The 14,608-nt window shown below is 41.0% G+C and overlaps 1 protein-coding gene across 2 annotated transcripts in view; it reads right to left on the bottom strand.

The window, feature by feature from the left end:
• The window catches only part of LOC115153172 (tetratricopeptide repeat protein 27-like), a 143,783-nt gene extending 133,116 nt beyond the window's left edge, over nucleotides 1-10,667 (bottom strand). The window contains exons 1-2 of one of the 2 annotated variants that reach the window (XM_029698308.1): nucleotides 10,186-10,667; nucleotides 2,555-2,752 (exon numbers count right to left, since the gene is read on the bottom strand). The gene's annotated coding sequence lies outside the window, so the exon portion shown is untranslated. Of the gene's footprint in view, nucleotides 1-2,554; nucleotides 2,753-8,246; nucleotides 8,581-10,185 lie in introns of those variants that run through there. The other variant, XM_029698307.1, reaches the window with a different exon arrangement.
• Nucleotides 10,668-14,608: the final 3,941 nt, after the last annotated feature.

Here is a 14,608-nt window from a genome sequence, read left to right as displayed (position 1 = left end):
AACGCTTGTGGATTAATATTAAGATCAAAGTGGAAACAACATCGTTGTCATCAACATTGTTGCATGTGCTGCATTGACCATGCAGACTGAACGCAAGTCGTGGTCAAGCAACAACAAATGCGCACCTTGAGTGACAGGGGGTGTGGGACTAGGTCTGTGTGGAAAGCGGCATGGAGAGAGAGAGAGAGAGGGCAGAGAGGGATGACTCAAGTGTCGGAGTAAACAATAAAAATTGACGTTAAACACAGCGTATCACATTTAACAAGCCAAACATTAAAATACAGTTAAAGAAGGTAAAGTAAAAACCCAAACCAACCAAAATACAGGTATATAGTAAAATACGATATACCGCCCAGCCCTATCCTCACCCCCGCATTATTGGGACACAAGAGAAGGTTAATTACTAGGGCCTGTCCCCCTCAGTCCTCACCATTCATCACACTGTCAGAATCACATCCCAGGAATAGGAAAAAAATAGGACCTAAAAGAAAAAGCACAGAGAGAACAAAAAACAATGGAGGGAAAGTACAGGACACAGAACTACTAGACACTAGAGAAACACAGAAACAAAACAGAAGAGAGAAGGAGCAATAGAAAAGCGAGGACAAAATAAAAATGTAGAGCTCAGAATTGTCAAACGAGGCTTTCCAAAAGAGCGAGCCGCAAGCTCAGTACAGAGATGAAAAGAGAGATGATATTTACACTGAACAAAAATATAAAAACACAACACATAAAGTGTTGGTCCCATCTTACATGAGCATAAATAAAAGATCCCAGAAATGTTCCATATGCACAAAAAAAGTATTTCTCTAAAAATAAATTGTTTACATCACTGTTAGTGAGCATTTCTCTTTTGCCAAGACAATCCAACCACCTGGCAGGTGTGGCATATTAAGGAGCTGCCACAGATGTTTTCAAGTTGAGGGAGCGCACAATTGGCATGCTGACTGCAGGAATGTCCACCAGAGCTTTCGCTAGAGGATTTAATGTTATTTTCTCTACCATAAACCTCCAACGTTGTTTGAGAATTTAGCATTATGTCCAACCGGCCTCACAACCGCAGACCACGTGTAACCACGCCAGCCCAGGACCTCCACATCCGGCATCTTCAATGGTGGGATCGTCTGAGTGGGATGCTGAGGAGTATTTCTGTCTGTAATATATCCCTTTTGTGGGAAAAAAAGTCAATTCTGATTTGCTGGGCCTGGCTGACTGATTTCCTTATATGAACTGAAACTCAGTCAAAACTTTTAAATTGTTGCGTTTCTATATTTATTCAGTATTTTAGTTCAGTAATTTAGCAGGCGCTCCAATACAGAGCGTCTTACAGGAGCAATTAGGTCGTCTTGCTCAAGGGCACGTCGGCAGATTTTTTTTACCTAGTCGGCTCGGAGATTCAAACCAGCAACCTCCGGTTACTGGCCCAACGCTGTTAACCACTAGGCTACCTGCCGCTTAACGAAACGAGTAAAGATACGCCCATTTGATTTCCACACCGCGAATCAGGCCGGCAGCCTTTCAAAGTGGATATGGCCGGCTGCTTCAATCCTCACAGCAGGACTCATTCAATAACACGTCTGGTGTAACCAGGCACAGGTTGGGGGCAAAGAGGAACAAGAACAACGCTGCTTCCCATCTCCCTCAGGGCAATTAAAGCCATGCATACATACAGGCTCCTCTGACACATGTAGTTAACTACAAACGCTGTAAGAGAAATGGGAGAGGGAAAGAAGATTGAAAGCTTCTGATACGGAGGGTAGTGACGGGTGCTGTAATACCCATTCTTCCACAGACATCCCGATGGGAGAGAAGGAGATGTGAAGCTGTCCTTATTAAAAATGTATAATTCATGGCAGCAGGAAGCTCCACTCGGCACCGTTCAGTGAGAAGCATCAGCCCATGCCTGGCAATTCCCCTACCCCTTCACTCAATAATTAAAAAAAAGTCACTGTACTGGCAATGTTCCTGCCATCAAGAACTAAACTGTGGTGGGCCTCCATTTTGAGGCGTCACCTGGCAGCGCAGCTTGGCCTAAACTCAGGTCTAAATCATGGCATGGGGTATTGTTTTTAAGATGAAGTCACGGATAGTTTTATTCATTCATAGTGATGTACACTTAAAAAATAAATATGTGGGCTTGAGTTGAAAGGATAGTAAATCTTGTTTAAACTTGTTTATAATAAACACTAAATGCAGTGGTCACTAACTCTGGTCCTGGGGAGCTACAGGGTGTGCAGGCTTTTACCCCAACACTAAAACACTTGATTCAATGAATTTATTTCATTTATTTATTTCACCTTTATTTAACCAGGTAGCCAAGTTGAGAACAAGTTCTCATTTACAACTGCGACCTGGCCAAGATAAAGCAAAGCAGTTCGACACATACAACAACACAGAGTTACACATGAAGTAAAACAAACATACAGTCAATAATACAGTACAAAAACAAGTCTATATACAATGTGAGCAAATATATGCATACATACTGTACACACACAAAAAATTGCAATACCTAACAGTAACATTGAATAAGGCATCAGCATGAAATCCCTACCCAGATATTGTTTCTACCAGTCAACATTGTTCTCCTCTGTGCGGTCATTGAGATAGGCCAGGACCAGTCTCTCCAGGTAGGCATCAATGGCCTCTCCATCGCTGCAGTCTCCTCCACCCTGCAGGTTCAGGACCTGAGGACTCAGCAACACCGCCTCAAAGTCCCGATCAAACAGGGACTGCAGCACGGGACCCGCCTCTGGAAAAGGAACAAGCAGTGAGACACACAAGAAGCTGACAACGTAACATCTTCAGAGATGTGTTTTGTGTGCGTGCGCATCTGTGATAACGGGTGGCTCAAATATGATAGACCATGTGTTCTTCTGACACCATCACAATTTTGCTATTGTGTGTCCATTGTTTTTACTTTGTCTAACTGGTGTCGTCTCATATTTATCTGTGGATCGCCCGTTATCTTGAAAGACATCCTAGGGTACAGCCTCATTGTTTGAAATAGGTAGATCACTATCCCTCAAAGGCTATTCAGAGTAAAAGCATTAGATCCAAACCATCTCGTTATTGTTGTCAGGGTTCACCCCAGCAGTTTTGGAGACCTTTAAGTAACTGCCATTTCCTGCAATCTAGAGCAAGAAATTGCCTTGTGTGATAAATCAAGTTTAAAAGTTTGGTGGCCTAAGTAAGTTACGGTATTTTGACTTATTTTAATGACTTGTTTCCGAGCCAGCAGATGCAATCATGTTTACATTAAGACAGTGGTTTCCAAACAGTGGGGCAAGACCTGTGGGGGGGGGGGGGGGGGGGGGGGGCACGAGTGGTCGGCTTTGAACCTACTGTTGAAAGTTGTAATAGTAGAATGTACATGCGGCAATACTGAAATTTGGTAGTGTATCATCAGCTCCTCTTGTCATGTTAGTCATTGCATACCTTAGAGAGCTATTATAACTTGGGATAATTGATCTGGACATTTCTGACATGTCTGCTAACTAAATTTGCCCATACATACTGTTGTAATTCTTTTTTTATTCAAATATCACATGAATACGCATTAGACATGGCAAAATATATAGAATTACAAAAATTGATTTGTACCCAATGTTTTCAGAACTTTTAGTTCCATGACTGATCAAAACTTGATTTCTCATGGCTCCCTCTTGTCCCTCTGCAGCAGACATATGGTGAGCAATGATTAGAACATCGAATCACAAAAATAACAGCACACATAGAATCATGAAAAATCGCAATACCTATCGTATCAGCACCTAAGTATCGTAAGGTCCCTGACAATTCCCAGCCCTACTAGTTAGCAGTAGCCTCAAAAGCCATTACAGAACGGCACATCGCGTTGAACAACAAAAGGAGCTGATTGGCTGGCACAGCCATTTCAAAATGGCTGATGTGGCTACTGCTAGCTAGCTCGCTAGCATGAGTACAAAAAGGAATCTGCTGGCTACGCGGCACCATACACTGCCTTGCTCCACAACATACCCACTCTCATTTTGTTTCTCACAGATCATTAGTGCTAAACTTCAGTTAATATCCCAGGCATTTATTTGCTTAAATCACTGAACACAACAGGCTCTTATTAGAGACAGGCTTCTATTTGAGCCAGGTGTCTATTTCCTTAATGCACACATCTTTTCCTCATTTGCAAAGTTCATTGTTTAATTCCAGCGTTCACCTCCAGAATGTTTATACATTTCTTCATTTCCTGCACTAATGTGTTATCATTTACACAATGTTATGTTTGTCTTATTATGACACTATATTTAAAAACAACCCTTGCCTTAAATGTCTAAGACAATTGAGGAGAGAGGAAACCACAACTTAATTAGGTCTATAAATCAATAGACTAACTGTTAAATGTTCCTGACTTTATAAATCATCCATACTGTATATATCTACAGAAATAAGACAGATCCTGTTTGAGTGTTTAATATCCTACTGATTCTGTGAGCACCAAGCCTCACGCAACCACATGTCAGATAAACAATGTAACAAATTCAGTGTTTTTAATCTGTACTAAAAGCTTTATACTTTGGTGCGTTAGACCAGCCTCTCTGGTATGAATGAATGAAATTGTATTTTTGTGTCAAGTTGCCAGTTGGCAACCCATTCCTTAATGGGATTAATTGATACATAAACAAACGTTACAATAATTCACTGTGATAATTCAGTGATAATTCTTCTGGTGTTCTCCGCTGCAGAGCGCGTCACAAAGAGTGAAAAAAATAATATATCACAGTAAATAAGGTTATCCAAACAATAATTATATCCCAGGAGCAGTAAAAAAACTAAACGCACACACACACACTATCAGTCAAAAGTTAGGACACACCTACTCATTCAAGGGTTTTTCTACATTGTAGAATAATAGTGAAGACATCAAAACTATGAAATAACACATATGGAATCATGTATCCAAAACAAAGTGTTAAACCAAAATATATTTTATGAGATTCTTCAAAGTAGCCACCCTTTGCCTTGATGACAGCTTAGCACACTCTTTTCATTCTCTCAACCAGCTTCCCTGGAATGCTTTTTCAAGTCTTGAAGGAGTTCCCACATATGCTGGCTGCTGTTCCTTCACTCTGCGGTCCAACTCATTCCAAACCATCTTAATTGGGTTGAGGTCGGGTAAATCTGGAGGCCAGGTCATCTGATGCAGCACGCCATCACTTTCCTTCTTGGTCAGATAGCCCTTACACAGCCTGGAGGTGTGTTGGGTCACTGTCCTGTTGAAAAACAAATGAGCGCAAACCAGATGGGATGGCTTATCACTGCAGAATGCTGTGGTAGCCATGCTGGTTAAGCGTGCCTTGAATTCTAAATAAATCACTGACAGTGTCCCCAGCAAAGCACCCCCACACCATCACACCACCTCCTCCATGCTTCATGGTGGGAACCACACATGCAGAGATCATCCGTTAATCTACTCCGCGTCTCACAAAAGACACGGCAGTTGGAACCAAAAATCTCAAATTTGGACTCATCAGACCAAAGGACAGATTTCCACCAGTCTCATGTCCATTGCTCGTGTTTCTTGGTCCAATCAAGTATGTTCTTCTTATTGGTGTCCTTTAACAGTGGTTTCTTTGCAGCAATTCGACCATAAAGGCCTGATTCACACAGTCTCCTCTGAACAGTTGATGTTGAGATGTGTCTGTTATTTGAACTCTGTGAAGCATTAATTTGGGCTGCAATCTGAGGTGCAGTTAACTCTAATGAACTTGTCCTCTGCAGCAGAGGTAAATCTGGTTCTACCTTTCCTGTGGCGGTCCTCATGAGAGCCAGTTTCATCATAGCGCTTGATGGTTTTTGCAACTGCACTTGAAGAAACGTTCAAAGTTCCTGAAATTTTCCATATTGACTGACCTTCATGTCTTAAAGTAATGATGGACTGTCGTTTCTCTTTGCTTATTTGAGCTGTTTTTGCCATAATATGGACTTGGTCTTTTACCAAATAGGGCTATCTTCTGTATACCACCCCTACCTTGTCACAACACAACTGATTGGCTCAAACGCATTAAGAAAATATATTCCACAAATTAACAAGGCACACCTGTTAATTGTAATGCATTCCAGGTGACTACCTCATGAAGTTGATTGAGAGAATGCCAAGAGTGTGCAAAGCTCCCATCAAGGCAAAGGGTGGCTACTTTGAAGAATCTCAAATATATTTTGATTTAACACTTTTTGTTACTACATGATTCTATGTGTGTTATTACATAGTTTTGATGTCTTCACCATTTTTCCACAATGTAGAAAAAAGTCTAAATAAAAAGAGAAACCCTGGAATGAACAGATGGGTCCAAACTTTTGACTGGTGCTGTATATAATATACATACCATATATTGGTATTATTTATAATTGATTTAGTGTTGTTTACATTGTTCCAAATTGTCTGAAAAAGTATATTTATAATAACCCTCCTTTTCCCTTGAACTCCTTATTGTTATTATTACTATTACGATCATCATCATTACAATAATAAGTAATGTCATTATCATTAGTAGGTTTAGTATAGCAGCCTTGTATAACCACCATCAAGCTGTAGGTCTAAGAGCGCATCCTGTTAAGTCTTAATACCGTCACTAACTTAGGCCTATATTTCTAATCATACAGTGCATGCGGAAAGTATTCAGACTCCAAGACTTTTACCACATTTTGTTACGCTTATTCTAAAACGGATTAAATTGTTTTTTCCCCTCATCAATCTACACACAATACCCCATAATGATAAAAGCTAAAAACAGATTTAGACATTCTTGCTAATTTATAAAAAAATTAAAAACTAATACCACATTTACATACGTTTTCAGACTCTTTACTGTGAGCAGGCTTTTGGGTGTTGGAATGGCATCGCTGAAGGGGGAGGAATTTTGATTGATAAAGATAAGTGTAGCTATGAGGCCAAGGCGTCTCAGCCTGGTATAATTGCATTTAATGCAATTGGTGTGCTACGCTTCAGCGTCTCTCCAGCTTTCATTAGTTCTTTATTTGAACAGGGATGCCGGTGGTGCTCATTAGCATTGATTGCATTGTGTTCACCTGATGGGAGTGAGGAAAGGGCTGAGAGAGGGAGAGAGAGCAATGGGAAGGAGGAGAGGCTGGGTGTACAGTAACAGAACTGGTAAACCTGAGCAAACTAAAACAGCCCTGCAAGCTGACAGACATGTGCAGCAGGTAGCCTAGTGGTTAAGAGCATTGGGCCAGTAACCGAAAGGTTGCTAGTTCGAATCCCGAGCTAAATAACTATAACAATTTAATAAAATTACATTTTAAAAACACACAGCATGTGTCCCAAAAATCTCTCCTTGCTCCTGAAGTGTGCACTCCTTCACAACTGCCCACTAAAAATATAATCCACGATGGTAGTGAACAGGTGCACCAGGATTTTGGGAGAAAGGAGAGATTATTGGGACATGCCAATGCTTTCACTGATAAAGCTGCACTGATAAATGTTTTCAATACAGAATGTCATAGTAGAAATCAAGAAAACCAATCATCCATTCCTAACAGTCTTGTCATTTCAATAATAAAGCCATGTGTTTTGAGACTGATATTCAATGACAACCTGACATGCACCAAATGTTATTCTATTTCAGATTTGTCAGGGAACAGAACAGCAATTATGGAAAACAATTCGACCTCAAATTAGACAATTCATAAAAAGGTTCTCACATTAAGCAGTCCTTAATGTAAGACAAATCAATATGAATTGCCCAGGGCCTCTCAATATTCAAGCAACATTTAATGCATTACATTAGCGTAGATTTCGTAACTAGTCAGTGTCAACAGCCTGATATCACTCCTAGAAGCACACACACACACCGGAACAGGGAGGTAACTAGCTACATTGTATGTCATCAGTGTAGACTTGCTGGATTTAAAAAAAGAAACTTGCAGTGTAATGAAACAGGGCTAACGCTTCATTCACAATATATCATTTCAATCCAGTCTGATGTCAAAAATTGCAGAGAAGTGATGTCTCAAAATCACAGCCTAGTTTGCTTTATCCAAATATGACCAAAATATGTCATGTCTATTCCGATAACAGCCCAGACAACCATTACATAACTAGTGCTACATCACTTAATACAGCTACTGTCCAATCAGTGACTGGATGATGGGCGAGAATTATATGACAGGGCTGATTATTGTGCAAAGCCAGTGACCTCGGATTTAGCACAAATGAGCATACATACATAAAGAAAATAGCCGAGCATACATACATGTCAAGAAAAGAGCCGAGCATATAGCCGCAGTGCATGGTGAATGTCCAGAGAGACTTTTTCCCCATCACCGGGGCTGGGATGCTTGCCCCACGTGCGTGGCCGCAGCCTCAATGCAGTAAATTGACAAAAGAGTGTTCAGCGAAAGAGCCTGACAGCAATTAACTCACTATTGCTGCCTCTCATATAATGTAGTAAGAAAACATTACAGAGACCAAAGCTACTCGTTAGTTTGGCTAGACATCTAGCTCCCGGAAAATTCCGGTGGAAATGTGCAAGTTCACAGGCTGCTCGCACACTTGTGTTGTGAACAACATTAACATAAGCAAAAGTAGTGGAATCGCCGGTTGGCCTTCAAAATAAAAGTCTCACATTGCAATTTATGCAAACGGTAAAAATAGTGGAATCATGCCACAATTGGATTAGATAATCCTTAACAAGGTTGGAATGTTAAATAAATTCAACAAAATGACAATTATTTAACTGTACACAAAAAAGTTTAAAATATGTTGGAAATTGAACTGTGGATGTATTAAGACTTCACATATACATATAATAGCTAGAATGCTAATATTTGTGAAAACTCTTCAGTTGTGTTCTGTGAGTGCCACTGAGTAGGCTGATAACTCATTTAATGGACCCAAGATCCATAGGTAAACTGTACATTGCAATATGTACAATAAGAGCTCCGGAGTGGGCAGCGGTCTAAGACACTGCATCTCAGTGCAAGAGGAGTCACTACAGTCCCTGGTTCGAATCCAGGCTGTATCACATCTGGCTGTGATTGGGAGTCCCATAGGGCGGTGCACAATTGGCCCAGCGTCGTCCGGGTTTGGCTGGGGTAGGCCATCATTGTAAATAAGAATTTGTTGTTAACACTTGGCAAGTTAAATAAAGGTTAGGTTAAATAAAAAATACAAATAAAATTGTCCAATGCACACAATAGGCCGAAAAGTGTGGTGATTTCCCACAGTTGAAGTCCCGCACTAAAAGCTGCAAAGCTAATATTTGTGTAAACTCTTTCGAATTGTAATCTGTGGGAGTCACTGAGTAGGCTGGTAAAGCTGTACGTACATTGCAATATAAGTACACCCCGATTGCAATTCTGAAATCTAATACATGCAATGCAATTTCAACAGTTTTTTTTGTTCGTTTTTTTGTCCAATTAACTAATTGTCTTTTGTGGAATTTATATAACATTCCTACCTTGTTTAGCATTATCTAGTCTAATTGTGGCACGATATCACCATTTTTTACCTTTGCATGTGTCAATGGGGGACTTTTATTTTGCAGGCTAACCACCGATTACACTTGTTGCTAATGTTGTTCACGGCACACTGGTGGCTCGCGCGAAGGCTGTGAGAGGGTGAGATGTGGCACAGCCTCAGGCGAGCTAGCTACCGGTATAACAATATTGTGACAATAACGTAGCTAGCTATAGTTGGGTTTAAAAGTTACAGTATGAGTCCATGATATTAATATTCAGTCAATTGCATGTGCAAAAATTTGACTACTCTGCGGTGTAGTGAGCCACTACTCCATTCTCGGCTCGTGTTAACCGTTAAAGTTAGATTCTAAAGGTGTCTCCCACAAATTGAAAGCTAGTTTGCTAGCATTCAAACCTGTGTTTTCATGAAGTGGCTAACTAGTTCGTTTCAATGAATCAGAACACGTTGCCCAAATATTTAACATTGAAACATTCCACATTCAAATGACCTTATCAAACCATTGACAAACCGACTGACAGTGGCTAATTGCGAGCCATGAATTTCTTCGTCTCCACATTATTATTTTAGTTAGCTACTCATTAGCTGAACGTATTAGCAACCAGCTTTATTTGTGACGGTATCTACAATACTCACAAAACTAGGTATAACTACACCAAAATGTACAATTTGATTTATACTGCTTGTCGAATAAATTATTAATAATATCTCACCTGCAGCGCTGAAAACATTCTGCTTCCAGTCAGTTGCCTCGTCGCTTGGTTTCAGAAAACCCCGGAGCACGGGAATCTCAGCGTCCCGCAACATCCAAAATGTGATTTGCAGCAGTCTTACAATGAAGTCAATACGGTTTCCAACCGGGATCGGCATAATTGTAAATTGACAATATATACCCTTACTGTAATGTAGGTTATTTCAACTCAATGGTATACATTTGTGTATTTCAACCCATGTGCTGTGAGTGACATCAGTGTGCAGCCATGACAGATACTCATTGCGTCATGGGAAACCTAATAAGGAGGGTGCTGGCATTGATACTTTTCTAATATCTCTGGTGCTGGTCGCGCAAGTGACTTTGGTGTCTGTGAAGAACAGCTGCCTCACAGGCTGATGTTTGCGCCACTGCTGCCTCACAGGCTGATGTTTAACCAACTCCGCCCATTCTTTCCCAGCCAATCAAATGAATGCTGCCTCACAGGCTGATGAGAGAGTGGTGAGGAGGAGGAGTGTACAATGTCCAGAATGGACTTCGCCATTCATTTTTCTGTATTCAGGGTTCACTCAAACAGCGTTTTAAGCTTTGTTTTTAATATTTACAATTACTGCTGATTTCAGGATTGTATATCGATTTGCTCTCCTTAAAATTAAGTTATCTGATTTATTCCTTTCATTCTCTGAATTGTTTACTCAAACTTTTCTCCACCAGCTCCTGATATCAGGGCATAAAAACTACAATCTGTATCTTGAATTATGTGGGCGCACATGCGCACCAGGCTCAAGCTCGTTTTCCATGGTTTTCTCTGGCTAAACTAGCTGGCTAGGTGAACTATGCTAGTTTCCTCATTGCCAAACTTCATAAATACTGCACCCTCAACTTCAAAACTCCCTATGGTAGTCATACAATCATTTAACTAAGAAATTTGCTGTAAATAAAATGTAACATTATTTATTGTTTTGTTGAACAGTCTGTATTACGGAGGATATCATTGCTACTTAACGCGGATCCAAGTTCAGTTTTGAGATCCACCGGCGTCAATGGCGTAAGGTTAGCTGGACGTTTCTGACTGCCTTTGGAACTGTGGCAAAGGGCAGCCTCTCCCCGCTTGGCTCATTGGGATATGTAGATACACTATATACAAAAGTATGTGGACACCTCTTCAAATGAGTGGTTTTGGCTATTTCAGCCACACCCATTGCTGACAGGTTTATAAAATCGAGCGCACAGCCATGCAATCTCCATAGGCTAACATTGGCAGTAGAATGGCCACACTGAAGAGCTCAGTAAGGCCATGGTCTGGGGCTGTTTTTCATGGTTCGGGCTAGGTCCCTTAGATCCAGTGAAGGGAAATCTTAACGCTACAGCATACAATGACATTCTAGACAATTCTGTGCTTCCAACTTTGTGGCAACATTTAGGGGAAGGCCCTTTCCTGTTTCAGCACTGCAATCCCCCGGTGCACAAAGCGACCCCATCATACACCTTTGGTATGAATTGGAACGACGACTGCAAGCCAGGTCTAATCGCCCAACATCAGTGCCTGACCTCACTAATGCTCTTGTGGTTCCCGCAGCAATGTTCCAACATGTAGCCTTTCCAGAAGAGTGGAGGCTGTTATACCAGCAAAGGGGGAACCAACTCCATATTAATGCCCATCATTTTGGAATTAGTTATTTGACGAGCAGGTGTCCACATACTTTTGGTCATGTTGTGTATGTACAGTCTTGTACACTTAACCTTTTTTAAACAGACTATCGTTTTTGTTGATTAAATCCAACTTTATTAATATAATGAGTAATCCAGGAATGTCACAAGTTAACCGACATGAGAAAACTTGAGAAAAATAGCAATTACAGAGCGCAATGACTATAATGAATGGCTAAACGGACACAAAGGGTCAGCAGAGATCCTCCTCCTCCTCCTTACCACTCTATTGTGTATTGCGGCACAGCTGCCTCAAAGGTTGACGTTTAAGAAACTCAGACCATTCTTTCCCATCAGCCAATCAAATTCAAATTGTAAAAGGACACAAGCAAGAAGAACCATTTATAAATATTTCATGCAGCTAGCTGATCGAAAAGGTAAGCACATGGCATCCAAAAACACTGACTATTTTCATATTATAGGTTACTGGCTAACATATAAAACACTAAAATGGCAAGACTATTTACAAATGATACAGGCTGACATATAGATTAGCTAAACTGCTTTTCTGGTTAATTATCTTTTCAAAAGAGCAAACAATTAGCTTGCCAGATAGCTAGCTGCATCTTGGCTGGCTATTTAGGTCATGTTTTTCATTCTGCTACATAATGCAGCAAGTATAGCTACTACTGCTACTAACTGCTTATCTAGCTATTTTCTCTGGAGCAATGAGCTAATATAGGAAGCTGTATCTTAACTAACTTGCTAGATAGATATAACTTTTAATCTAACTAACAATACAGGCTCCTCTCAGGCTGGTCTGTCACGTCCTGACCATAGAGAGCTCGTATTTTTCTATGGTAGAATAGGTCAGGGCATGACTGGGGGGTTTTGTCTAGTTTATTTATTTCTATGTTTGGTTCTAGTTTCTTTTTTCTATGTTGGGTTTTTGTCTAGTTTACATTTTCTATGTTGTGTTCTAGGTTCTTTTTTCTAGGTTGGGGTTTTCGTATGATTCCCAATTAGAGGCAGCTGGTCATCGTTGTCTCTAATTGGGGATCATATTTAAGTTGTTGTTTTTCCCACTAGTGTTTGTGGGAGATTATTTTGAGTTTATGCATGTAGCACCTCTTCGTCACGGTTTTTTGTTTATAGTTTGTCTGTCTTGCATAGTTTCACATAGAAATAAAGATGTGGAATGATACGCACGCTGCGCCTTGGTCTCTTTCATACGACATCCGTGACATGGTCAGTGTCTTAAAATAACTGTCCAGTGAAAATCACACGTCTAAAAGTTCATATTCTGTTAACTCATACCCAAATAATGTTGTTGACTCGTCCTATACTCGTATTTGTGGCCAAAGCATACATTTGAGAAAACAGTCAAAATAAATGCTTGCTATTTCCTCATAGAAGATGTCATTCTGAGTGGGATGAGCTGGCTGGTAAACGACAACACCATTTTGTTGTTGGTATACACCCACACCATTCCAATACAGAAAAGCTGCTTTTTAACATACTTAATAAAAAAAAATTGAAGAAAAACTATTTCCCTCATATTGTAATTAATTAAAGGTCATATGTCATATAAATATGGAAATACTGGACAGTTACTTTAAAGGTTAGTGGGTCTCAAAGCTAGCAGTTTCACCCACAGCCTCTGAGGCTAGTTTATGTACAAGTCTCCTCGGAGGCTGATCAGAGTAAATAGGGACCTTACAGGGTGGTCTATAATAAATGTTCCTTGCAGGCTGGTCAGTGTAAATAGGGGCCTTGCAGGCAGGTCTATCATAGAGGTTTCTTGCAGGCTGGTCAGTGTGAATAGGGGGCTTGCAGGCTGGTCTATAATTGAGGTTCCTTGCAGGCTGGTCAGTGTAAATAGGGGCCTCGCAGGCTGGTCTATAATAAAGGTTCCTTGCAGGCTGGTCAGTGTAAATAGGGGCCTCGCAGTCTAGTCTATAAGGGCTCCCGAGTGGCGCAGCGTTCTAAGGCACTGCGTCTCAGTGCTAGAGGCGTCACTACAGACCCTGGTTCTGTTGTATGCTGGGGGTCCTGAGCAGCAGTAAGACTGGGAGTCACTGGGACCCTACAGAGATGTCACTCCTGTCATCCTCCCCTGGAGGAGTAGAGAGGGAGGGACGTCACCGCTCTACTGTGGGACAACATGGCCCTCCTCTACCCTAACAGAATTCAGGTACTCTCTATGGATTAATAACAAATATACTCCTACATTTGATTTAGTTTTCTCATTTTTCTTTTTCAGAGGGGGGTTACAGGTGCAAAAACAATCAAATAAATGCATACAAAGATAACTCCAACCCCTCCCCCCTCAGTCCCCATCCACGTGCCCGTATCCTCCCTCCCTCCCTCCCCACCCAGAAACCCTGCCTCTTACCCCATCCCACCCAGCAACCAAGGTTGCTTATCAGTCCCCCTCCCACCAATTCATCCCGAGTCGCCACTTAGATTCCTCCAGCCCCCCACAACAACCAAAGATCCCCTTTCCGTACCACCACTTCTCTGTGGGCCTGAATGGAAAGAAAGTAACAAAAGTCTAAATAAATATATATAATTGGTTTGTACTGTATGTGTGGGGCTTTAGCGGAGATAGTTCATTACAGATTCAAGTATATTTGTCCAGGCCTCAATTGTTCCTTTAATAATATTTAACCTTTATTAAACTAGGCAAGTGGGAGAGAGTGAGGTGGGAGAGAGTGAGGTGGTTGCCATGTTAGAGCCCAGCAGTGATCTATCCTGATTGATTGAGAAATTCA

The sequence above is a fragment of the Salmo trutta genome, chromosome 18, assembly GCF_901001165.1.
Source record: "Salmo trutta chromosome 18, fSalTru1.1, whole genome shotgun sequence".
Lineage (NCBI taxonomy): Eukaryota > Metazoa > Chordata > Actinopteri > Salmoniformes > Salmonidae > Salmo > Salmo trutta.
The sequence above is the reverse complement of the archived record's forward strand: the minus strand, read 5'-3'. Positions and strand labels throughout refer to the sequence as shown.